This window comes from Anthonomus grandis, chromosome 11 (genome assembly GCF_022605725.1).
Source record: "Anthonomus grandis grandis chromosome 11, icAntGran1.3, whole genome shotgun sequence".
Taxonomy (NCBI): domain Eukaryota; kingdom Metazoa; phylum Arthropoda; class Insecta; order Coleoptera; family Curculionidae; genus Anthonomus; species Anthonomus grandis.
In genome coordinates, this window is record NC_065556.1 from 6595 (window position 1) to 31135 (window position 24541).

General features: G+C 40.4%; 1 long non-coding RNA gene across 4 annotated transcripts; it reads right to left on the bottom strand.

Moving 5' to 3' along the window:
- Nucleotides 1–69: 69 nt before the first annotated feature.
- LOC126742417 (uncharacterized) lies at nt 70–24541 on the bottom strand. 4 transcript variants are annotated; one of them, XR_007662560.1, is made up of 4 exons: nt 24378–24541; nt 11243–11607; nt 570–662; nt 70–204 (listed from the first exon to the last, which is right to left on the bottom strand). It is a non-coding gene; the product is annotated as an uncharacterized LOC126742417 (long non-coding RNA). The 4 variants fall into 4 exon arrangements; XR_007662559.1 differs by lacking the exon at nt 24378–24541 and adding an exon at nt 23284–23447; XR_007662558.1 differs by lacking the exon at nt 24378–24541 and adding an exon at nt 21095–21258.

Consider the following 24541-nt stretch of genomic DNA (forward strand, 5'->3'; position numbering starts at 1 on the left):
TTTTTTTCGAAATCAAACTAAGTATACCAGCGTCTTATTTGGATCACCTAGATTACGAAAACACTGGGTTATAACAGGATCCGAGCAGAACTAAGGGAATGAGAGCACTTTGAAAATCCTGAAAAAGTCGTTTTCGACGTCCGTTTTTGAGGCCAAAAATGGGCATCAAAAATGCCATATCTCGGCTATCGTAAGAGCTACGACCTTGCGGATGGTCTCGTTGGATTTAGAATGACGAAACTAAGACAAAACCGTTGGAATTTTTCAGATAGCTCCCATAGAAGCCGAGATATCGACCTTCAAAGTTTGGGTTTTTTCATTTTTCGGGTATACCCCCCCGTATCGAATTTTTCACCAAAAATTGATTTTTTTCGAAATCAAACTAAGTATACCAGCGTCTTATTTGGATCACCTAGATTACGAAAACACCGGGTTATAACAAGATCCGAGCAGAACTAAGGGAATGAGAGCACTTTGAAAATCCTGAAAAAGTCGTTTTCGACGTCCGTTTTTGAGGCAAAAAATGGGTATCAAAAATGCCATATCTCGGCTATCGCAAGAGCTACGACCTTGCGGATGGTCTCGTTGGATTTAGAATGACGAAACTAAGACAAAACCGTTGGAATTTTTCCGATAGCTCCCATAGAAGCCGAGATATCGACCTTCAAAGTTTGGGTTTTTTCATTTTTCGGGTATACCCCCCCGTATCGAATTTTTCACCAAAAATTGATTTTTTTCGAAAACAAACTAAGTATACCAGCGTCTTATTTGGATCACCTAGATTACGAAAACACCGGGTTATAACAGGATCCGAGCAGAACTAAGGGAATGAGAGCACTTTGAAAATCCTGAAAAAGTCGTTTTCGACGTCCGTTTTTGAGGCCAAAAATGGGCATCAAAAATGCCATATCTCGGCTATCGTAAGAGCTACGACCTTGCGGATGGTCTCGTTGGATTTAGAATGACGAAACTAAGACAAAACCGTTGGAATTTTTCCGATAGCTCCCATAGAAGCCGAGATATCGACCTTCAAAGTTTGGGTTTTTTCATTTTTCGGGTATACCCCCCCGTATCGAATTTTTCACCAAAAATTGATTTTTTTCGAAATCAAACTAAGTATACCAGCGTCTTATTTGGATCACCTAGATTACGAAAACACCGGGTTATAACAGGATCCGAGCAGAACTAAGGGAATGAGAGCACTTTGAAAATCCTGAAAAAGTCGTTTTCGACGTCCGTTTTTGAGGCAAAAAATGGGTATCAAAAATGCCATATCTCGGCTATCGTAAGAGCTACGACCTTGCGGATGGTCTCGTTGGATTTAGAATGACGAAACTAAGACAAAACCGTTGGAATTTTCCCGATAGCTCCCATAGAAGCCGAGATATCGACCTTCAAAGTTTGGGTTTTTTCATTTTTCGGGTATACCCCCCCGTATCGAATTTTTCACCAAAAATTGATTTTTTTCGAAATCAAACTAAGTATACCAGCGTCTTATTTGGATCACCTAGATTACGAAAACACCGGGTTATAACAGGATCCGAGCAGAACTAAGGGAATGAGAGCACTTTGAAAATCCTGAAAAAGTCGTTTTCGACGTCCGTTTTTGAGGCAAAAAATGGGTATCAAAAATGCCATATCTTGGCTATCGTAAGAGCTACGACCTTGCGGATGGTCTCGTTGGATTTAGAATGACGAAACTAAGACAAAACCGTTGGAATTTTTCCGATAGCTCCCATAGAAGCCGAGATATCGACCTTCAAAGTTTGGATTTTTTCATTTTTCGGGTATACCCCCCCGTATCGAATTTTTCACCAAAAATTGATTTTTTTCGAAATCAAACTAAGTATACCAGCGTCTTATTTGGATCACCTAGATTACGAAAACACCGGGTTATAACAGGATCCGAGCAGAACTAAGGGAATGAGAGCACTTTGAAAATCCTGAAAAAGTCGTTTTCGACGTCCGTTTTTGAGGCAAAAAATGGGTATCAAAAATGCCATATCTCGGCTATCGTAAGAGCTACGACCTTGCGGATGGTCTCGTTGGATTTAGAATGACGAAACTAAGACAAAACCGTTGGAATTTTCCCGATAGCTCCCATAGAAGCCGAGATATCGACCTTCAAAGTTTGGGTTTTTTCATTTTTCGGGTATACCCCCCCGTATCGAATTTTTTACCAAAAATTGATTTTTTTCGAAATCAAACTAAGTATACCAGCGTCTTATTTGGATCACCTAGATTACGAAAACACCGGGTTATAACAGGATCCGAGCAGAACTAAGGGAATGAGAGCACTTTGAAAATCCTGAAAAAATCGTTTTCGACGTCCGTTTTTGAGGCCAAAAATGGGCATCAAAAATGCCATATCTCAGCTATCGTAAGAGCTACGACCTTGCGGATGGTCTCGTTGGATTTAGAATGACGAAACTAAGACAAAACCGTTGGAATTTTCCCGATAGCTCCCATAGAAGCCGAGATATCGACCTTCAAAGTTTGGGTTTTTTCATTTTTCGGGTATACCCCCCGTATCGAATTTTTCACCAAAAATTGATTTTTTTCGAAATCAAACTAAGTATACCAGCGTCTTATTTGGATCACCTAGATTACGAAAACACCGGGTTATAACAGGATCCGAGCAGAACTAAGGGAATGAGAGCACTTTGAAAATCCTGAAAAAGTCGTTTTCGACGTCCGTTTTTGAGGCCAAAAATGGGCATCAAAATGCCATATCTCGGCTATCGTAAGAGCTACGACCTTGCGGATGGCCTCGTTGGATTCAGAATGACGAAACTAAGACAAAACCGTTGGAATTTTCCCGATAGCTCCCATAGAAGCCGAGATATCGACCTTCAAAGTTTGGGTTTTTTCATTTTTCGGGTATACCCCCCCGTATCGAATTTTTCACCAAAAATTGATTTTTTTCGAAATCAAACTAAGTATACCAGCGTCTTATTTGGATCACCTAGATTACGAAAACACTGGGTTATAACAGGATCCGAGCAGAACTAAGGGAATGAGAGCACTTTGAAAATCCTGAAAAAGTCGTTTTCGACGTCCGTTTTTGAGGCAAAAAATGGGTATCAAAAATGCCATATCTCGGCTATCGTAAGAGCTACGACCTTGCGGATGGTCTCGTTGGATTTAGAATGACGAAACTAAGACAAAACCGTTGGAATTTTTCCGATAGCTCCCATAGAAGCCGAGATATCGACCTTCAAAGTTTGGATTTTATCATTTTTCGGGTATACCCCCCCGTATCGAATTTTTCACCAAAAATTGATTTTTTTCGAAATCAAACTAAGTATACCAGCGTCTTATTTGGATCACCTAGATTACGAAAACACCGGGTTATAACAGGATCCGAGCAGAACTAAGGGAATGAGAGCACTTTGAAAATCCTGAAAAAGTCGTTTTCGACGTCCGTTTTTGAGGCAAAAAATAGGTATCAAAAATGCCATATCTCGGCTATCGTAAGAGCTACGACCTTGCGGATGGTCTCGTTGGATTTAGAATGACGAAACTAAGACAAAACCGTTGGAATTTTCCCGATAGCTCCCATAGAAGCCGAGATATCGACCTTCAAAGTTTGGGTTTTTTCATTTTTCGGGTATACCCCCCCGTATCGAAATTTTCACCAAAAATTGATTTTTTTCGAAATCAAACTAAGTATACCAGCGTCTTATTTGGATCACCTAGATTACGAAAACACTGGGTTATAACAGGATCCGAGCAGAACTAAGGGAATGAGAGCACTTTGAAAATCCTGAAAAAGTCGTTTTCGACGTCCGTTTTTGAGGCAAAAAATGGGTATCAAAAATGCCATATCTCAGCTATCGTAAGAGCTACGACCTTGCGGATGGTCTCGTTGGATTTAGAATGACGAAACTAAGACAAAACCGTTGGAATTTTTCCGATAGCTCCCATAGAAGCCGAGATATCGACCTTCAAAGTTTGGGTTTTTTCATTTTTCGGGTATACCCCCCCGTATCGAATTTTTCACCAAAAATTGATTTTTTTCGAAATCAAACTAAGTATACCAGCGTCTTATTTGGATCACCTAGATTACGAAAACACCGGGTTATAACAGGATCCGAGCAGAACTAAGGGAATGAGAGCACTTTGAAAATCCTGAAAAAGTCGTTTTCGACGTCCGTTTTTGAGGCAAAAAATTGGTATCAAAAATGCCATATCTCGGCTATCGTAAGAGCTACGACCTTGCGGATGGTCTCGTTGGATTTAGAATGACGAAACTAAGACAAAACCGTTGGAATTTTCCCGATAGCTCCCATAGAAGCCGAGATATCGACCTTCAAAGTTTGGGTTTTTTCATTTTTCGGGTATACCCCCCCGTATCGAATTTTTTACCAAAAATTGATTTTTTTCGAAATCAAACTAAGTATACCAGCGTCTTATTTGGATCACCTAGATTACGAAAACACCGGGTTATAACAGGATCCGAGCAGAACTAAGGGAATGAGAGCACTTTGAAAATCCTGAAAAAGTCGTTTTCGACGTCCGTTTTTGAGGCAAAAAATGGGTATCAAAAATGCCATATCTTGGCTATCGTAAGAGCTACGACCTTGCGGATGGTCTCGTTGGATTTAGAATGACGAAACTAAGACAAAACCGTTGGAATTTTTCCGATAGCTCCCATAGAAGCCGAGATATCGACCTTCAAAGTTTGGATTTTTTCATTTTTCGGGTATACCCCCCCGTATCGAATTTTTCACCAAAAATTGATTTTTTTCGAAATCAAACTAAGTATACCAGCGTCTTATTTGGATCACCTAGATTACGAAAACACCGGGTTATAACAGGATCCGAGCAGAACTAAGGGAATGAGAGCACTTTGAAAATCCTGAAAAAGTCGTTTTCGACGTCCGTTTTTGAGGCAAAAAATGGGTATCAAAAATGCCATATCTCGGCTATCGTAAGAGCTACGACCTTGCGGATGGTCTCGTTGGATTTAGAATGACGAAACTAAGACAAAACCGTTGGAATTTTCCCGATAGCTCCCATAGAAGCCGAGATATCGACCTTCAAAGTTTGGGTTTTTTCATTTTTCGGGTATACCCCCCCGTATCGAATTTTTCACCAAAAATTGATTTTTTTCGAAATCAAACTAAGTATACCAGCGTCTTATTTGGATCACCTAGATTACGAAAACACCGGGTTATAACAGGATCCGAGCAGAACTAAGGGAATGAGAGCACTTTGAAAATCCTGAAAAAGTCGTTTTCGACGTCCGTTTTTGAGGCAAAAAATGGGTATCAAAAATGCCATATCTTGGCTATCGTAAGAGCTACGACCTTGCGGATGGTCTCGTTGGATTTAGAATGACGAAACTAAGACAAAACCGTTGGAATTTTTCCGATAGCTCCCATAGAAGCCGAGATATCGACCTTCAAAGTTTGGATTTTTTCATTTTTCGGGTATACCCCCCCGTATCGAATTTTTCACCAAAAATTGATTTTTTTCGAAATCAAACTAAGTATACCAGCGTCTTATTTGGATCACCTAGATTACGAAAACACCGGGTTATAACAGGATCCGAGCAGAACTAAGGGAATGAGAGCACTTTGAAAATCCTGAAAAAGTCGTTTTCGACGTCCGTTTTTGAGGCAAAAAATGGGTATCAAAAATGCCATATCTCGGCTATCGTAAGAGCTACGACCTTGCGGATGGTCTCGTTGGATTTAGAATGACGAAACTAAGACAAAACCGTTGGAATTTTCCCGATAGCTCCCATAGAAGCCGAGATATCGACCTTCAAAGTTTGGGTTTTTTCATTTTTCGGGTATACCCCCCCGTATCGAATTTTTTACCAAAAATTGATTTTTTTCGAAATCAAACTAAGTATACCAGCGTCTTATTTGGATCACCTAGATTACGAAAACACCGGGTTATAACAGGATCCGAGCAGAACTAAGGGAATGAGAGCACTTTGAAAATCCTGAAAAAGTCGTTTTCGACGTCCGTTTTTGAGGCAAAAAATGGGTATCAAAAATGCCATATCTTGGCTATCGTAAGAGCTACGACCTTGCGGATGGTCTCGTTGGATTTAGAATGACGAAACTAAGACAAAACCGTTGGAATTTTTCCGATAGCTCCCATAGAAGCCGAGATATCGACCTTCAAAGTTTGGATTTTTTCATTTTTCGGGTATACCCCCCCGTATCGAATTTTTCACCAAAAATTGATTTTTTTCGAAATCAAACTAAGTATACCAGCGTCTTATTTGGATCACCTAGATTACGAAAACACCGGGTTATAACAGGATCCGAGCAGAACTAAGGGAATGAGAGCACTTTGAAAATCCTGAAAAAGTCGTTTTCGACGTCCGTTTTTGAGGCAAAAAATGGGTATCAAAAATGCCATATCTCGGCTATCGTAAGAGCTACGACCTTGCGGATGGTCTCGTTGGATTTAGAATGACGAAACTAAGACAAAACCGTTGGAATTTTTCCGATAGCTCCCATAGAAGCCGAGATATCGACCTTCAAAGTTTGGATTTTTTCATTTTTCGGGTATACCCCCCCGTATCGAATTTTTCACCAAAAATTGATTTTTTTCGAAATCAAACTAAGTATACCAGCGTCTTATTTGGATCACCTAGATTACAAAAACACCGGGTTATAACAGGATCCGAGCAGAACTAAGGGAATGAGAGCACTTTGAAAATCCTGAAAAAGTCGTTTTCGACGTCCGTTTTTGAGGCAAAAAATGGGTATCAAAAATGCCATATCTCGGCTATCGTAAGAGCTACGACCTTGCGGATGGTCTCGTTGGATTTAGAATGACGAAACTAAGACAAAACCGTTGGAATTTTCCCGATAGCTCCCATAGAAGCCGAGATATCGACCTTCAAAGTTTGGGTTTTTTCATTTTTCGGGTATACCCCCCCGTATCGAATTTTTTACCAAAAATTGATTTTTTTCGAAATCAAACTAAGTATACCAGCGTCTTATTTGGATCACCTAGATTACGAAAACACCGGGTTATAACAGGATCCGAGCAGAACTAAGGGAATGAGAGCACTTTGAAAATCCTGAAAAAATCGTTTTCGACGTCCGTTTTTGAGGCCAAAAATGGGCATCAAAAATGCCATATCTCAGCTATCGTAAGAGCTACGACCTTGCGGATGGTCTCGTTGGATTTAGAATGACGAAACTAAGACAAAACCGTTGGAATTTTCCCGATAGCTCCCATAGAAGCCGAGATATCGACCTTCAAAGTTTGGGTTTTTTCATTTTTCGGGTATACCCCCCCGTATCGAATTTTTCACCAAAAATTGATTTTTTTCGAAATCAAACTAAGTATACCAGCGTCTTATTTGGATCACCTAGATTACGAAAACACCGGGTTATAACAGGATCCGAGCAGAACTAAGGGAATGAGAGCACTTTGAAAATCCTGAAAAAGTCGTTTTCGACGTCCGTTTTTGAGGCAAAAAATGGGTATCAAAAATGCCATATCTCGGCTATCGTAAGAGCTACGACCTTGCGGATAGTCTCGTTGGATTTAGAATGACGAAACTAAGACAAAACCGTTGGAATTTTTCCGATAGCTCCCATAGAAGCCGAGATATCGACCTTCAAAATTTGGATTTTTTCATTTTTCGGGTATACCCCCCCGTATCGAATTTTTCACCAAAAATTGATTTTTTTCGAAATCAAACTAAGTATACCAGCGTCTTATTTGGATCACCTAGATTACGAAAACACCGGGTTATAACAGGATCCGAGCAGAACTAAGGGAATGAGAGCACTTTGAAAATCCTGAAAAAGTCGTTTTCGACGTCCGTTTTTGAGGCAAAAAATGGGTATCAAAAATGCCATATCTCGGCTATCGTAAGAGCTACGACCTTGCGGATGGTCTCGTTGGATTTAGAATGACGAAACTAAGACAAAACCGTTGGAATTTTCCCGATAGCTCCCATAGAAGCCGAGATATCGACCTTCAAAGTTTGGGTTTTTTCATTTTTCGGGTATACCCCCCCGTATCGAATTTTTTACCAAAAATTGATTTTTTTCGAAATCAAACTAAGTATACCAGCGTCTTATTTGGATCACCTAGATTACGAAAACACTGGGTTATAACAAGATCCGAGCAGAACTAAGGGAATGAGAGCACTTTGAAAATCCTGAAAAAATCGTTTTCGACGTCCGTTTTTGAGGCCAAAAATGGGCATCAAAAATGCCATATCTCAGCTATCGTAAGAGCTACGACCTTGCGGATGGTCTCGTTGGATTTAGAATGACGAAACTAAGACAAAACCGTTGGAATTTTCCCGATAGCTCCCATAGAAGCCGAGATATCGACCTTCAAAGTTTGGGTTTTTTCATTTTTCGGGTATACCCCCCGTATCGAATTTTTCACCAAAAATTGATTTTTTTCGAAATCAAACTAAGTATACCAGCGTCTTATTTGGATCACCTAGATTACGAAAACACCGGGTTATAACAGGATCCGAGCAGAACTAAGGGAATGAGAGCACTTTGAAAATCCTGAAAAAGTCGTTTTCGACGTCCGTTTTTGAGGCCAAAAATGGGCATCAAAAATGCCATATCTCGGCTATCGTAAGAGCTACGACCTTGCGGATGGTCTCGTTGGATTTAGAATGACGAAACTAAGACAAAACCGTTGGAATTTTTCCGATAGCTCCCATAGAAGCCGAGATATCGACCTTCAAAGTTTGGGTTTTTTCATTTTTCGGGTATACCCCCCCGTATCGAATTTTTCACCAAAAATTGATTTTTTTCGAAATCAAACTAAGTATACCAGCGTCTTATTTGGATCACCTAGATTACGAAAACACCGGGTTATAACAGGATCCGAGCAGAACTAAGGGAATGAGAGCACTTTGAAAATCCTGAAAAAGTCGTTTTCGACGTCCGTTTTTGAGGCAAAAAATGGGTATCAAAAATGCCATATCTTGGCTATCGTAAGAGCTACGACCTTGCGGATGGTCTCGTTGGATTTAGAATGACGAAACTAAGACAAAACCGTTGGAATTTTTCCGATAGCTCCCATAGAAGCCGAGATATCGACCTTCAAAGTTTGGATTTTTTCATTTTTCGGGTATACCCCCCCGTATCGAATTTTTCACCAAAAATTGATTTTTTTCGAAATCAAACTAAGTATACCAGCGTCTTATTTGGATCACCTAGATTACGAAAACACCGGGTTATAACAGGATCCGAGCAGAACTAAGGGAATGAGAGCACTTTGAAAATCCTGAAAAAGTCGTTTTCGACGTCCGTTTTTGGGGCAAAAAATGGGTATCAAAAATGCCATATCTCGGCTATCGTAAGAGCTACGACCTTGCGGATGGCCTCGTTGGATTCAGAATGACGAAACTAAGACAAAACCGTTGGAATTTTCCCGATAGCTCCCATAGAAGCCGAGATATCGACCTTCAAAGTTTGGGTTTTTTCATTTTTCGGGTATACCCCCGTATCGAATTTTTCACCAAAAATTGATTTTTTTCGAAATCAAACTAAGTATACCAGCGTCTTATTTGGATCACCTAGATTACGAAAACACTGGGTTATAACAGGATCCGAGCAGAACTAAGGGAATGAGAGCACTTTGAAAATCCTGAAAAAATCGTTTTCGACGTCCGTTTTTGAGGCCAAAAATGGGCATCAAAAATGCCATATCTCGGCTATCGTAAGAGCTACGACCTTGCGGATGGCCTCGTTGGATTCAGAATGACGAAACTAAGACAAAACCGTTGGAATTTTCCCGATAGCTCCCATAGAAGCCGAGATATCGACCTTCAAAGTTTGGGTTTTTTCATTTTTCGGGTATACCCCCCCGTATCGAATTTTTCACCAAAAATTGATTTTTTTCGAAATCAAACTAAGTATACCAGCGTCTTATTTGGATCACCTAGATTACGAAAACACTGGGTTATAACAGGATCCGAGCAGAACTAAGGGAATGAGAGCACTTTGAAAATCCTGAAAAAATCGTTTTCGACGTCCGTTTTTGAGGCCAAAAATGGGCATCAAAAATGCCATATCTCGGCTATCGTAAGAGCTACGACCTTGCGGATGGCCTCGTTGGATTCAGAATGACGAAACTAAGACAAAACCGTTGGAATTTTCCCGATAGCTCCCATAGAAGCCGAGATATCGACCTTCAAAGTTTGGGTTTTTTCATTTTTCGGGTATACCCCCCCGTATCGAATTTTTCACCAAAAATTGATTTTTTTCGAAATCAAACTAAGTATACCAGCGTCTTATTTGGATCACCTAGATTACGAAAACACTGGGTTATAACAGGATCCGAGCAGAACTAAGGGAATGAGAGCACTTTGAAAATCCTGAAAAAGTCGTTTTTGACGTCGGTTTTTGAGGCCAAAAATGGGCATCAAAAATGCTATATCTCGGCTATCGTAAGAGCTACGACCTTGCGGATGGCCTCGTTGGATTCAGAATGACGAAACTAAGACAAAACCGTTGGAATTTTCCCGATAGCTCCCATAGAAGCCGAGATATCGACCTTCAAAGTTTGGGTTTTTTCATTTTTCGGGTATACCCCCCCGTATCGAATTTTTCACCAAAAATTGATTTTTTTCGAAATCAAACTAAGTATACCAGCGTCTTATTTGGATCACCTAGATTACGAAAACACCGGGTTATAACAGGATCCGAGCAGAACTAAGGGAATGAGAGCACTTTGAAAATCCTGAAAAAGTCGTTTTCGACGTCCGTTTTTGAGGCAAAAAATGGGTATCAAAAATGCCATATCTCGGCTATCGTAAGAGCTACGACCTTGCGGATGGCCTCGTTGGATTCAGAATGACGAAACTAAGACAAAACCGTTGGAATTTTCCCGATAGCTCCCATAGAAGCCGAGATATCGACCTTCAAAGTTTGGGTTTTTTCATTTTTCGGGTATACCCCCCCGTATCGAATTTTTCACCAAAAATTGATTTTTTTCGAAATCAAACTAAGTATACCAGCGTCTTATTTGGATCACCTAGATTACGAAAACACTGGGTTATAACAGGATCCGAGCAGAACTAAGGGAATGAGAGCACTTTGAAAATCCTGAAAAAGTCGTTTTCGACGTCCGTTTTTGAGGCAAAAAATGGGTATCAAAAATGCCATATCTTGGCTATCGTAAGAGCTACGACCTTGCGGATGGTCTCGTTGGATTTAGAATGACGAAACTAAGACAAAACTGTTGGAATTTTCCCGATAGCTCCCATAGAAGCCGTGATATCGACCTTCAAAGTTTGGGTTTTTTCATTTTTCGGGTATACCCCCCCGTATCGAATTTTTCACCAAAAATTGATTTTTTTCGAAATCAAACTAAGTATACCAGCGTCTTATTTGGATCACCTAGATTACGAAAACACCGGGTTATAACAGGATCCGAGCAGAACTAAGGGAATGAGAGCACTTTGAAAATCCTGAAAAAGTCGTTTTCGACGTCCGTTTTTGAGGCCAAAAATGGGCATCAAAAATGCCATATCTCGGCTATCGTAAGAGCTACGACCTTGCGGATGGTCTCGTTGGATTTAGAATGACGAAACTAAGACAAAACCGTTGGAATTTTTCCGATAGCTCCCATAGAAGCCGAGATATCGACCTTCAAAGTTTGGGTTTTTTCATTTTTCGGGTATACCCCCCCGTATCGAATTTTTCACCAAAAATTGATTTTTTTCGAAATCAAACTAAGTATACCAGCGTCTTATTTGGATCACCTAGATTACGAAAACACCGGGTTATAACAGGATCCGAGCAGAACTAAGGGAATGAGAGCACTTTGAAAATCCTGAAAAAGTCGTTTTCGACGTCCGTTTTTGAGGCAAAAAATGGGTATCAAAAATGCCATATCTCGGCTATCGTAAGAGCTACGACCTTGCGGATGGTCTCGTTGGATTTAGAATGACGAAACTAAGACAAAACCGTTGGAATTTTCCCGATAGCTCCCATAGAAGCCGAGATATCGACCTTCAAAGTTTGGGTTTTTTCATTTTTCGGGTATACCCCCCGTATCGAATTTTTCACCAAAAATTGATTTTTTTCGAAATCAAACTAAGTATACCAGCGTCTTATTTGGATCACCTAGATTACGAAAACACCGGGTTATAACAGGATCCGAGCAGAACTAAGGGAATGAGAGCACTTTGAAAATCCTGAAAAAGTCGTTTTCGACGTCCGTTTTTGAGGCAAAAAATGGGTATCAAAAATGCCATATCTCGGCTATCGTAAGAGCTACGACCTTGCGGATGGTCTCGTTGGATTTAGAATGACGAAACTAAGACAAAACCGTTGGAATTTTCCCGATAGCTCCCATAGAAGCCGAGATATCGACCTTCAAAGTTTGGGTTTTTTCATTTTTCGGGTATACCCCCCCGTATCGAATTTTTCACCAAAAATTGATTTTTTTCGAAATCAAACTAAGTATACCAGCGTCTTATTTGGATCACCTAGATTACGAAAACACTGGGTTATAACAGGATCCGAGCAGAACTAAGGGAATGAGAGCACTTTGAAAATCCTGAAAAAGTCGTTTTCGACGTCCGTTTTTGAGGCAAAAAATGGGAATCAAAAATGCCATATCTCGGCTATCGTAAGAGCTACGACCTTGCGGATGGTCTCGTTGGATTTAGAAGGACGAAACTAAGACAAAACCGTTGGAATTTTTCCAATAGCTCCCATAGAAGCCGAGATATCGACCTTCAAAGTTTGGGTTTTTTCATTTTTCGGGTATACCCCCCCGTATCGAATTTTTCACCAAAAATTGATTTTTTTCGAAATCAAACTAAGTATACCAGCGTCTTATTTGGATCACCTAGATTACGAAAACACTGGGTTATAACAGGATCCGAGCAGAACTAAGGGAATGAGAGCACTTTGAAAATCCTGAAAAAGTCGTTTTCGACGTCCGTTTTTGAGGCAAAAAATGGGAATCAAAAATGCCATATCTCGGCTATCGTAAGAGCTACGACCTTGCGGATGGTCTCGTTGGATTTAGAATGACGAAACTAAGACAAAACCGTTGGAATTTTCCCGATAGCTCCCATAGAAGCCGAGATATCGACCTTCAAAGTTTGGATTTTTTCATTTTTCTGGTATACCCCCCCGTATCGAATTTTTCACCAAAAATTGATTTTTTTCGAAATCAAACTAAGTATACCAGCGTCTTATTTGGATCACCTAGATTACGAAAACACCGGGTTATAACAGGATCCGAGCAGAACTAAGGGAATGAGAGCACTTTGAAAATCCTGAAAAAGTCGTTTTTGACGTCCGTTTTTGAGGCCAAAAATGGGCATCAAAAATGCTATATCTCGGCTATCGTAAGAGCTACGACCTTGCGGATGGTCTCGTTGGATTTAGAATGACGAAACTAAGACAAAACCGTTGGAATTTTCCCGATAGCTCCCATAGAAGCCGAGATATCGACCTTCAAAGTTTGGGTTTTTTCATTTTTCGGGTATACCCCCCCGTATCGAATTTTTCACCAAAAATTGATTTTTTTCGAAATCAAACTAAGTATACCAGCGTCTTATTTGGATCACCTAGATTACGAAAACACTGGGTTATAACAGGATCCGAGCAGAACTAAGGGAATGAGAGCACTTTGAAAATCCTGAAAAAGTCGTTTTCGACGTCCGTTTTTGAGGCAAAAAATGGGTATCAAAAATGCCATATCTCGGCTATCGTAAGAGCTACGACCTTGCGGATGGTCTCGTTGGATTTAGAATGACGAAACTAAGACAAAACCGTTGGAATTTTCCCGATAGCTCCCATAGAAGCCGAGATATCGACCTTCAAAGTTTGGGTTTTTTCATTTTTCGGGTATACCCCCCGTATCGAATTTTTCACCAAAAATTGATTTTTTTCGAAATCAAACTAAGTATACCAGCGTCTTATTTGGATCACCTAGATTACGAAAACACTGGGTTATAACAAGATCCGAGCAGAACTAAGGGAATGAGAGCACTTTGAAAATCCTGAAAAAATCGTTTTCGACGTCCGTTTTTGAGGCCAAAAATGGGCATCAAAAATGCCATATCTCGGCTATCGTAAGAGCTACGACCTTGCGGATGGTCTCGTTGGATTTAGAATGACGAAACTAAGACAAAACCGTTGGAATTTTCCCGATAGCTCCCATAGAAGCCGAGATATCGACCTTCAAAGTTTGGGTTTTTTCATTTTTCGGGTATACCCCCCCGTATCGAATTTTTCACCAAAAATTGATTTTTTTCGAAATCAAACTAAGTATACCAGCGTCTTATTTGGATCACCTAGATTACGAAAACACTGGGTTATAACAAGATCCGAGCAGAACTAAGGGAATGAGAGCACTTTGAAAATCCTGAAAAAATCGTTTTCGACGTCCGTTTTTGAGGCCAAAAATGGGCATCAAAAATGCCATATCTCGGCTATCGTAAGAGCTACGACCTTGCGGATGGTCTCGTTGGATTTAGAATGACGAAACTAAGACAAAACCGTTGGAATTTTCCCGATAGCTCCCATAGAAGCCGAGATATCGACCTTCAAAGTTTGGGTTTTTTCATTTTTCGGGTATACCCCCCCGTATCGAATTTTTCACCAAAAATTGATTTTTTTCGAAATCAAACTAAGTATACCAGCGTCTTATTTGGATCACCTAGATTACGAAAACACTGGGTTATAACAAGATCCGAGCAGAACTAAGGGAATGAGAGCACTTTGAAAATCCTGAAAAAATCGTTTTCGACGTCCGTTTTTGAGGCCAAAAATGGGCATCAAAAATGCCATATCTCAGCTATCGTAAGAGCTACGACCTTGCGGATGGTCTCGTTGGATTTAGAATGACGAAACTAAGACAAAACCGTTGGAATTTTCCCGATAGCTCCCATAGAAGCCGAGATATCGACCTTCAAAGTTTGGGTTTTTTCATTTTTCGGGTATACCCCCCCGTATCGAATTTTTCACCAAAAATTGATTTTTTTCGAAATCAAACTAAGTATACCAGCGTCTTATTTGGATCACCTAGATTACGAAAACACTGGGTTATAACAAGATCCGAGCAGAACTAAGGGAATGAGAGCACTTTGAAAATCCTGAAAAAATCGTTTTCGACGTCCGTTTTTGAGGCCAAAAATGGGCATCAAAAATGCCATATCTCGGCTATCGTAAGAGCTACGACCTTGCGGATGGTCTCGTTGGATTTAGAATGACGAAACTAAGACAAAACCGTTGGAATTTTCCCGATAGCTCCCATAGAAGCCGAGATATCGACCTTCAAAGTTTGGATTTTTTCATTTTTCTGGTATACCCCCCCGTATCGAATTTTTCACCAAAAATTGATTTTTTTCGAAATCAAACTAAGTATACCAGCGTCTTATTTGGATCACCTAGATTACGAAAACACCGGGTTATAACAGGATCCGAGCAGAACTAAGGGAATGAGAGCACTTTGAAAATCCTGAAAAAGTCGTTTTCGACGTCCGTTTTTGAGGCAAAAAATGGGTATCAAAAATGCCATATCTCGGCTATCGTAAGAGCTACGACCTTGCGGATGGTCTCGTTGGATTTAGAATGACGAAACTAAGACAAAACCGTTGGAATTTTCCCGATAGCTCCCATAGAAGCCGAGATATCGACCTTCAAAGTTTGGGTTTTTTCATTTTTCGGGTATACCCCCCCGTATCGAATTTTTCACCAAAAATTGATTTTTTTCGAAATCAAACTAAGTATACCAGCGTCTTATTTGGATCACCTAGATTACGAAAACACCGGGTTATAACAGGATCCGAGCAGAACTAAGGGAATGAGAGCACTTTGAAAATCCTGAAAAAGTCGTTTTCGACGTCCGTTTTTGAGGCCAAAAATGGGCATCAAAAATGCCATATCTCGGCTATCGTAAGAGCTACGACCTTGCGGATGGCCTCGTTGGATTCAGAATGACGAAACTAAGACAAAACCGTTGGAATTTTCCCGATAGCTCCCATAGAAGCCGAGATATCGACCTTCAAAATTTGGGTTTTTTCATTTTTCGGGTATACCCCTCCGTATCGAATTTTTCACCAAAAATTGATTTTTTTTGAAATCAAACTAAGTATACCAGCGTCTTATTTGGATCACCTAGATTACGAAAACACCGGGTTATAACAGGATCCGAGCAGAACTAAGGGAATGAGAGCACTTTGAAAATCCTGAAAAAGTCGTTTTCGACGTCCGTTTTTGAGGCCAAAAATGGGCATCAAAAATGCCATATCTCGGCTATCGTAAGAGCTACGACCTTGCGGATGGTCTCGTTGGATTTAGAATGACGAAACTAAGACAAAACCGTTGGAATTTTCCCGATAGCTCCCATAGAAGCCGAGATATCGACCTTCAAAGTTTGGGTTTTTTCATTTTTCGGGTATACCCCCCGTATCGAATTTTTCACCAAAAATTGATTTTTTTCGAAATCAAACTAAGTATACCAGCGTCTTATTTGGATCACCTAGATTACGAAAACACTGGGTTATAACAAGATCCGAGCAGAACTAAGGGAATGAGAGCACTTTGAAAATCCTGAAAAAATCGTTTTCGACGTCCGTTTTTGAGGCCAAAAATGGGCATCAAAAATGCCATATCTCGGCTATCGTAAGAGCTACGACCTTGCGGATGGTCTCGTTGGATTTAGAATGACGAAACTAAGACAAAACCGTTGGAATTTTCCCGATAGCTCCCATAGAAGCCGAGATATCGACCTTCAAAGTTTGGGTTTTTTCATTTTTCGGGTATACCCCCCCGTATCGAATTTTTCACCAAAAATTGATTTTTTTCGAAATCAAACTAAGTATACCAGCGTCTTATTTGGATCACCTAGATTACGAAAACACTGGGTTATAACAAGATCCGAGCAGAACTAAGGGAATGAGAGCACTTTGAAAATCCTGAAAAAATCGTTTTCGACGTCCGTTTTTGAGGCCAAAAATGGGCATCAAAAATGCCATATCTCGGCTATCGTAAGAGCTACGACCTTGCGGATGGTCTCGTTGGATTTAGAATGACGAAACTAAGACAAAACCGTTGGAATTTTCCCGATAGCTCCCATAGAAGCCGAGATATCGACCTTCAAAGTTTGGGTTTTTTCATTTTTCGGGTATACCCCCCCGTATCGAATTTTTCACCAAAAATTGATTTTTTTCGAAATCAAACTAAGTATACCAGCGTCTTATTTGGATCACCTAGATTACGAAAACACTGGGTTATAACAAGATCCGAGCAGAACTAAGGGAATGAGAGCACTTTGAAAATCCTGAAAAAATCGTTTTCGACGTCCGTTTTTGAGGCCAAAAATGGGCATCAAAAATGCCATATCTCAGCTATCGTAAGAGCTACGACCTTGCGGATGGTCTCGTTGGATTTAGAATGACGAAACTAAGACAAAACCGTTGGAATTTTCCCGATAGCTCCCATAGAAGCCGAGATATCGACCTTCAAAGTTTGGGTTTTTTCATTTTTCGGGTATACCCCCCCGTATCGAATTTTTCACCAAAAATTGATTTTTTTCGAAATCAAACTAAGTATACCAGCGTCTTATTTGGATCACCTAGATTACGAAAACACTGGGTTATAACAAGATCCGAGCAGAACTAAGGGAATGAGAGCACTTTGAAAATCCTGAAAAAATCGTTTTCGACGTCCGTTTTTGAGGCCAAAAATGGGCATCAAAAATGCCATATCTCGGCTATCGTAAGAGCTACGACCTTGCGGATGGTCTCGTTGGATTTAGAATGACGAAACTAAGACAAAACCGTTGGAATTTTCCCGATAGCTCCCATAGAAGCCGAGATATCGACCTTCAAAGTTTGGGTTTTTTCATTTTTCGGGTATACCCCCCCGTATCGAATTTTTCACCAAAAATTGATTTTTTTCGAAATCAAACTAAGTATACCAGCGTCTTATTTGGATCACCTAGATTACGAAAACACTGGGTTATAACAAGATCCGAGCAGAACTAAGGGAATGAGAGCACTTTGAAAATCCTGAAAAAATCGTTTTCGACGTCCGTTTTTGAGGCCAAAAATGGGCATCAAAAATGCCATATCTCAGCTATCGTAAGAGCTACGACCTTGCGGATGGTCTCGTTGGATTTAGAATGACGAAACTAAGACAAAACCGTTGGAATTTTCCCGATAGCTCCCATAGAAGCCGAGATATCGACCTTCAAAGTTTGGGTTTTTTCATTTTTCGGGTATACCCCCCCGTATCGAATTTTTCACCAAAAATTGATTTTTTTCGAAATCAAACTAAGTATACCAGCGTCTTATTTGGATCACCTAGATTACGAAAACACCGGGTTATAACAGGATCCGAGCAGAACTAAGGGAATGAGAGCACTTTGAAAATCCTGAAAAAGTCGTTTTCGACGTCCGTTTTTGAGGCCAAAAATGGGCATCAAAAATGCCATATCTCGGCTATCGTAAGAGCTACGACCTTGCGGATGGCCTCGTTGGATTCAGAATGACGAAACTAAGACAAAACCGTTGGAATTTTCCCGATAGCTCCCATAGAAGCCGAGATATCGACCTTCAAAATTTGGGTTTTTTCATTTTTCGGGTATACCCCTCCGTATCGAATTTTTCACCAAAAATTGATTTTTTTCGAAATCAAACTAAGTATACCAGCGTCTTATTTGGATCACCTAGATTACGAAAACACCGGGTTATAACAGGATCCGAGCAGAACTAAGGGAATGAGAGCACTTTGAAAATCCTGAAAAAGTCGTTTTCGACGTCCGTTTTTGAGGCCAAAAATGGGCATCAAAAATGCCATATCTCGGCTATCGTAAGAGCTACGACCTTGCGGATGGTCTCGTTGGATTTAGAATGACGAAACTAAGACAAAACCGTTGGAATTTTCCCGATAGCTCCCATAGAAGCCGAGATATCGACCTTCAAAGTTTGGGTTTTTTCATTTTTCGGGTATACCCCCCCGTATCGAATTTTTCACCAAAAATTGATTTTTTTCGAAATCAAACTAAGTATACCAGCGTCTTATTTGGATCACCTAGATTACGAAAACACCGGGTTATAACAGGATCCGAGCAGAACTAAGGGAATGAGAGCACTTTGAAAATCCTGAAAAAGTCGTTTTCGACGTCCGTTTTTGAGGCAAACAATGGGTATCAAAAATGCCATATCTCGGCTATCGTAAGAGCTAGGACCTTGCGGATGGTCTCGTTGGATTTAGAATGACGAAACTAAGACAAAACCGTTGGAATTTTTCCGATAGCTCCCATAGAAGCCGAGATATCGACCTTCAAAATTTGGGTTTTTTCATTTTTCGGGTATACCCCCCCGTATCGAATTTTTCACCAAAAATTGATTTTTTTCGAAATCAAACTAAGTATACCAGCGTCTTATTTGGATCACCTAGATTACGAAAACACCGGGTTATAACAGGATCCGAGCAGAACTAAGGGAATGAGAGCACTTTGAAAATCCTGAAAAAGTCGTTTTCGACGTCCGTTTTTGAGGCCAAAAATGGGCATCAAAAATGCCATATCTCGGCTATTGTAAGAGCTACGACCTTGCGGATGGTCTCGTTGGATTTAGAATGACGAAACTAAGACAAAACCGTTGGAATTTTCCCGATAGCTCCCATAGAAGCCGAGATATCGACCTTCAAAGTTTGGGTTTTTTCATTTTTCGGGTATACCCCCCCGTATCGAATTTTTCACCAAAAATTGATTTTTTTCTAAATCAAACTAAGTATACCAGCGTCTTATTTGGATCACCTAGATTACGAAAACACCGGGTTATAACAGGATCCGAGCAGAACTAAGGGAATGAGAGCACTTTGAAAATCCTGAAAAAGTCGTTTTCGACGTCCGTTTTTGAGGCAAAAAATGGGTATCAAAAATGCCATATCTCGGCTATCGTAAGAGCTACGACCTTGCGGATGGTCTCGTTGGATTTAGAATGACGAAACTAAGACAAAACCGTTGGAATTTTCCCGATAGCTCCCATAGAAGCCGAGATATCGACCTTCAAAGTTTGGGTTTTTTCATTTTTCGGGTATACCCCCCCGTATCGAATTTTTCACCAAAAATTGATTTTTTTCGAAATCAAACTAAGTATACCAGCGTCTTATTTGGATCACCTAGATTACGAAAACACCGGGTTATAACAGGATCCGAGCAGAACTAAGGGAATGAGAGCACTTTGAAAATACTGAAAAAGTCGTTTTCGACGTCCGTTTTTGAGGCAAAAAATGGGTATCAAAAATGCCAAATCTCGGCTATCGTAAGAGCTACGACCTTGCGGATGGTCTCGTTGGATTTAGAATGACGAAACTAAGACAAAACCGTTGGAATTTTCCCGATAGCTCCCATAGAAGCCGAGATATCGACCTTCAAAGTTTAGGTTTTTTCATTTTTCGGGTATACCCCCCCGTATCGAATTTTTCACCAAGAATTGATTTTTTTCGAAATCAAACTAAGTATACCAGCGTCTTATTTGGATCACCTAGATTACGAAAAGACCGGGTTATAACAGGATCCGAGCAGAACTAAGGGAATGAGAGCACTTTGAAAATCCTGAAAAAGTCGTTTTCGACGTCCGTTTTTGAGGCAAACAATGGGTATCAAAAATGCCATATCTCGGCTATCGTAAGAGCTAGGACCTTGCGGATGGTCTCGTTGGATTTAGAATGACGAAACTAAGACAAAACCGTTGGAATTTTTCCGATAGCTCCCATAGAAGCCGAGATATCGACCTTCAAAATTTGGGTTTTTTCATTTTTCGGGTATACCCCCCCGTATCGAATTTTTCACCAAAAATTGATTTTTTTCGAAATCAAACTAAGTATACCAGCGTCTTATTTGGATCACCTAGATTACGAAAACACCGGGTTATAACAGGATCCGAGCAGAACTAAGGGAATGAGAGCACTTTGAAAATCCTGAAAAAGTCGTTTTCGACGTCCGTTTTTGAGGCCAAAAATGGGCATCAAAAATGCCATATCTCGGCTATTGTAAGAGCTACGACCTTGCGGATGGTCTCGTTGGATTTAGAATGACGAAACTAAGACAAAACCGTTGGAATTTTCCCGATAGCTCCCATAGAAGCCGAGATATCGACCTTCAAAGTTTGGGTTTTTTCATTTTTCGGGTATACCCCCCCGTATCGAATTTTTCACCAAAAATTGATTTTTTTCTAAATCAAACTAAGTATACCAGCGTCTTATTTGGATCACCTAGATTACGAAAACACCGGGTTATAACAGGATCCGAGCAGAACTAAGGGAATGAGAGCACTTTGAAAATCCTGAAAAAATCGTTTTCGACGTCCGTTTTTGAGGCCAAAAATGGGCATCAAAAATGCCATATCTCGGCTATCGTAAGAGCTACGACCTTGCGGATGGTCTCGTTGGATTTAGAATTGCGAAACTAAGACAAAACCGTTGGAATTTTCCCGATAGCTCCCATAGAAGCCGAGATATCGACCTTCAAAGTTTGGGTTTTTTCATTTTTCGGGTATACCCCCCCGTATCGAATTTTTCACCAAAAATTGAATTTTTTCGAAATCAAACTAAGTATACCAGCGTCTTATTTGGATCACCTAGATTACGAAAACACCGGGTTATAACAGGATCCGAGCAGAACTAAGGGAATGAGAGCACTTTGAAAATCCTGAAAAAGTCGTTTTCGACGTCCGTTTTTGAGGCCAAAAATGGGCATCAAAATGCCATATCTCGGCTATCGTGAGAGCTACGACCTTGCGGATGGCCTCGTTGGATTCAGAATGACGAAACTAAGACAAAACCGTTGGAATTTTCCCGATAGCTCCCATAGAAGCCGAGATATCGACCTTCAAAATTTGGGTTTTTTCATTTTTCGGGTATACCCCCCCGTATCGAATTTTTCACCAAAAATTGATTTTTTTCGAAATCAAACTAAGTATACCAGCGTCTTATTTGGATCACCTAGATTACGAAAACACCGGGTTATAACAGGATCCGAGCAGAACTAAGGGAATGAGAGCACTTTGAAAATCCTGAAAAAGTCGTTTTCGACGTCCGTTTTTGAGGCAAAAAATGGGTATCAAAAATGCCATATCTCGGCTATCGTAAGAGCTACGACCTTGCGGATGGTCTCGTTGGATTTAGAATGACGAAACTAAGACAAAACCGTTGGAATTTTCCCGATAGCTCCCATAGAAGCCGAGATATCGACCTTCAAAGTTTGGGTTTTTTCATTTTTCGGGTATACCCCCCCGTATCGAATTTTTCACCAAAAATTGATTTTTTTCGAAATCAAACTAAGTATACCAGCGTCTTATTTGGATCACCTAGATTACGAAAACACCGGGTTATAACAGGATCCGAGCAGAACTAAGGGAATGAGAGCACTTTGAAAATACTGAAAAAGTCGTTTTCGACGTCCGTTTTTGAGGCAAAAAATGGGTATCAAAAATGCCAAATCTCGGCTATCGTAAGAGCTACGACCTTGCGGATGGTCTCGTTGGATTTAGAATGACGAAACTAAGACAAAACCGTTGGAATTTTCCCGATAGCTCCCATAGAAGCCGAGATATCGACCTTCAAAGTTTAGGTTTTTTCATTTTTCGGGTATACCCCCCCGTATCGAATTTTTCACCAAGAATTGATTTTTTTCGAAATCAAACTAAGTATACCAGCGTCTTATTTGGATCACCTAGATTACGAAAAGACCGGGTTATAACAGGATCCGAGCAGAACTAAGGGAATGAGAGCACTTTGAAAATCCTGAAAAAGTCGTTTTCGACGTCCGTTTTTGAGGCAAACAATGGGTATCAAAAATGCCATATCTCGGCTATCGTAAGAGCTAGGACCTTGCGGATGGTCTCGTTGGATTTAGAATGACGAAACTAAGACAAAACCGTTGGAATTTTTCCGATAGCTCCCATAGAAGCCGAGATATCGACCTTCAAAATTTGGGTTTTTTCATTTTTCGGGTATACCCCCCCGTATCGAATTTTTCACCAAAAATTGATTTTTTTCGAAATCAAACTAAGTATACCAGCGTCTTATTTGGATCACCTAGATTACGAAAACACCGGGTTATAACAGGATCCGAGCAGAACTAAGGGAATGAGAGCACTTTGAAAATCCTGAAAAAGTCGTTTTCGACGTCCGTTTTTGAGGCCAAAAATGGGCATCAAAAATGCCATATCTCGGCTATTGTAAGAGCTACGACCTTGCGGATGGTCTCGTTGGATTTAGAATGACGAAACTAAGACAAAACCGTTGGAATTTTCCCGATAGCTCCCATAGAAGCCGAGATATCGACCTTCAAAGTTTGGGTTTTTTCATTTTTCGGGTATACCCCCCCGTATCGAATTTTTCACCAAAAATTGATTTTTTTCTAAATCAAACTAAGTATACCAGCGTCTTATTTGGATCACCTAGATTACGAAAACACCGGGTTATAACAGGATCCGAGCAGAACTAAGGGAATGAGAGCACTTTGAAAATCCTGAAAAAATCGTTTTCGACGTCCGTTTTTGAGGCCAAAAATGGGCATCAAAAATGCCATATCTCGGCTATCGTAAGAGCTACGACCTTGCGGATGGTCTCGTTGGATTTAGAATTGCGAAACTAAGACAAAACCGTTGGAATTTTCCCGATAGCTCCCATAGAAGCCGAGATATCGACCTTCAAAGTTTGGGTTTTTTCATTTTTCGGGTATACCCCCCCGTATCGAATTTTTCACCAAAAATTGAATTTTTTCGAAATCAAACTAAGTATACCAGCGTCTTATTTGGATCACCTAGATTACGAAAACACCGGGTTATAACAGGATCCGAGCAGAACTAAGGGAATGAGAGCACTTTGAAAATCCTGAAAAAGTCGTTTTCGACGTCCGTTTTTGAGGCCAAAAATGGGCATCAAAATGCCATATCTCGGCTATCGTGAGAGCTACGACCTTGCGGATGGCCTCGTTGGATTCAGAATGACGAAACTAAGACAAAACCGTTGGAATTTTCCCGATAGCTCCCATAGAAGCCGAGATATCGACCTTCAAAATTTGGGTTTTTTCATTTTTCGGGTATACCCCCCCGTATCGAATTTTTCACCAAAAATTGATTTTTTTCGAAATCAAACTAAGTATACCAGCGTCTTATTTGGATCACCTAGATTACGAAAACACCGGGTTATAACAGGATCCGAGCAGAACTAAGGGAATGAGAGCACTTTGAAAATCCTGAAAAAGTCGTTTTCGACGTCCGTTTTTGAGGCCAAAAATGGGCATCAAAAATGCCATATCTCGGCTATTGTAAGAGCTACGACCTTGCGGATGGTCTCGTTGGATTTAGAATGACGAAACTAAGACAAAACCGTTGGAATTTTCCCGATAGCTCCCATAGAAGCCGAGATATCGACCTTCAAAGTTTGGGTTTTTTCATTTTTCGGGTATACCCCCCCGTATCGAATTTTTCACCAAAAATTGATTTTTTTCTAAATCAAACTAAGTATACCAGCGTCTTATTTGGATCACCTAGATTACGAAAACACCGGGTTATAACAGGATCCGAGCAGAACTAAGG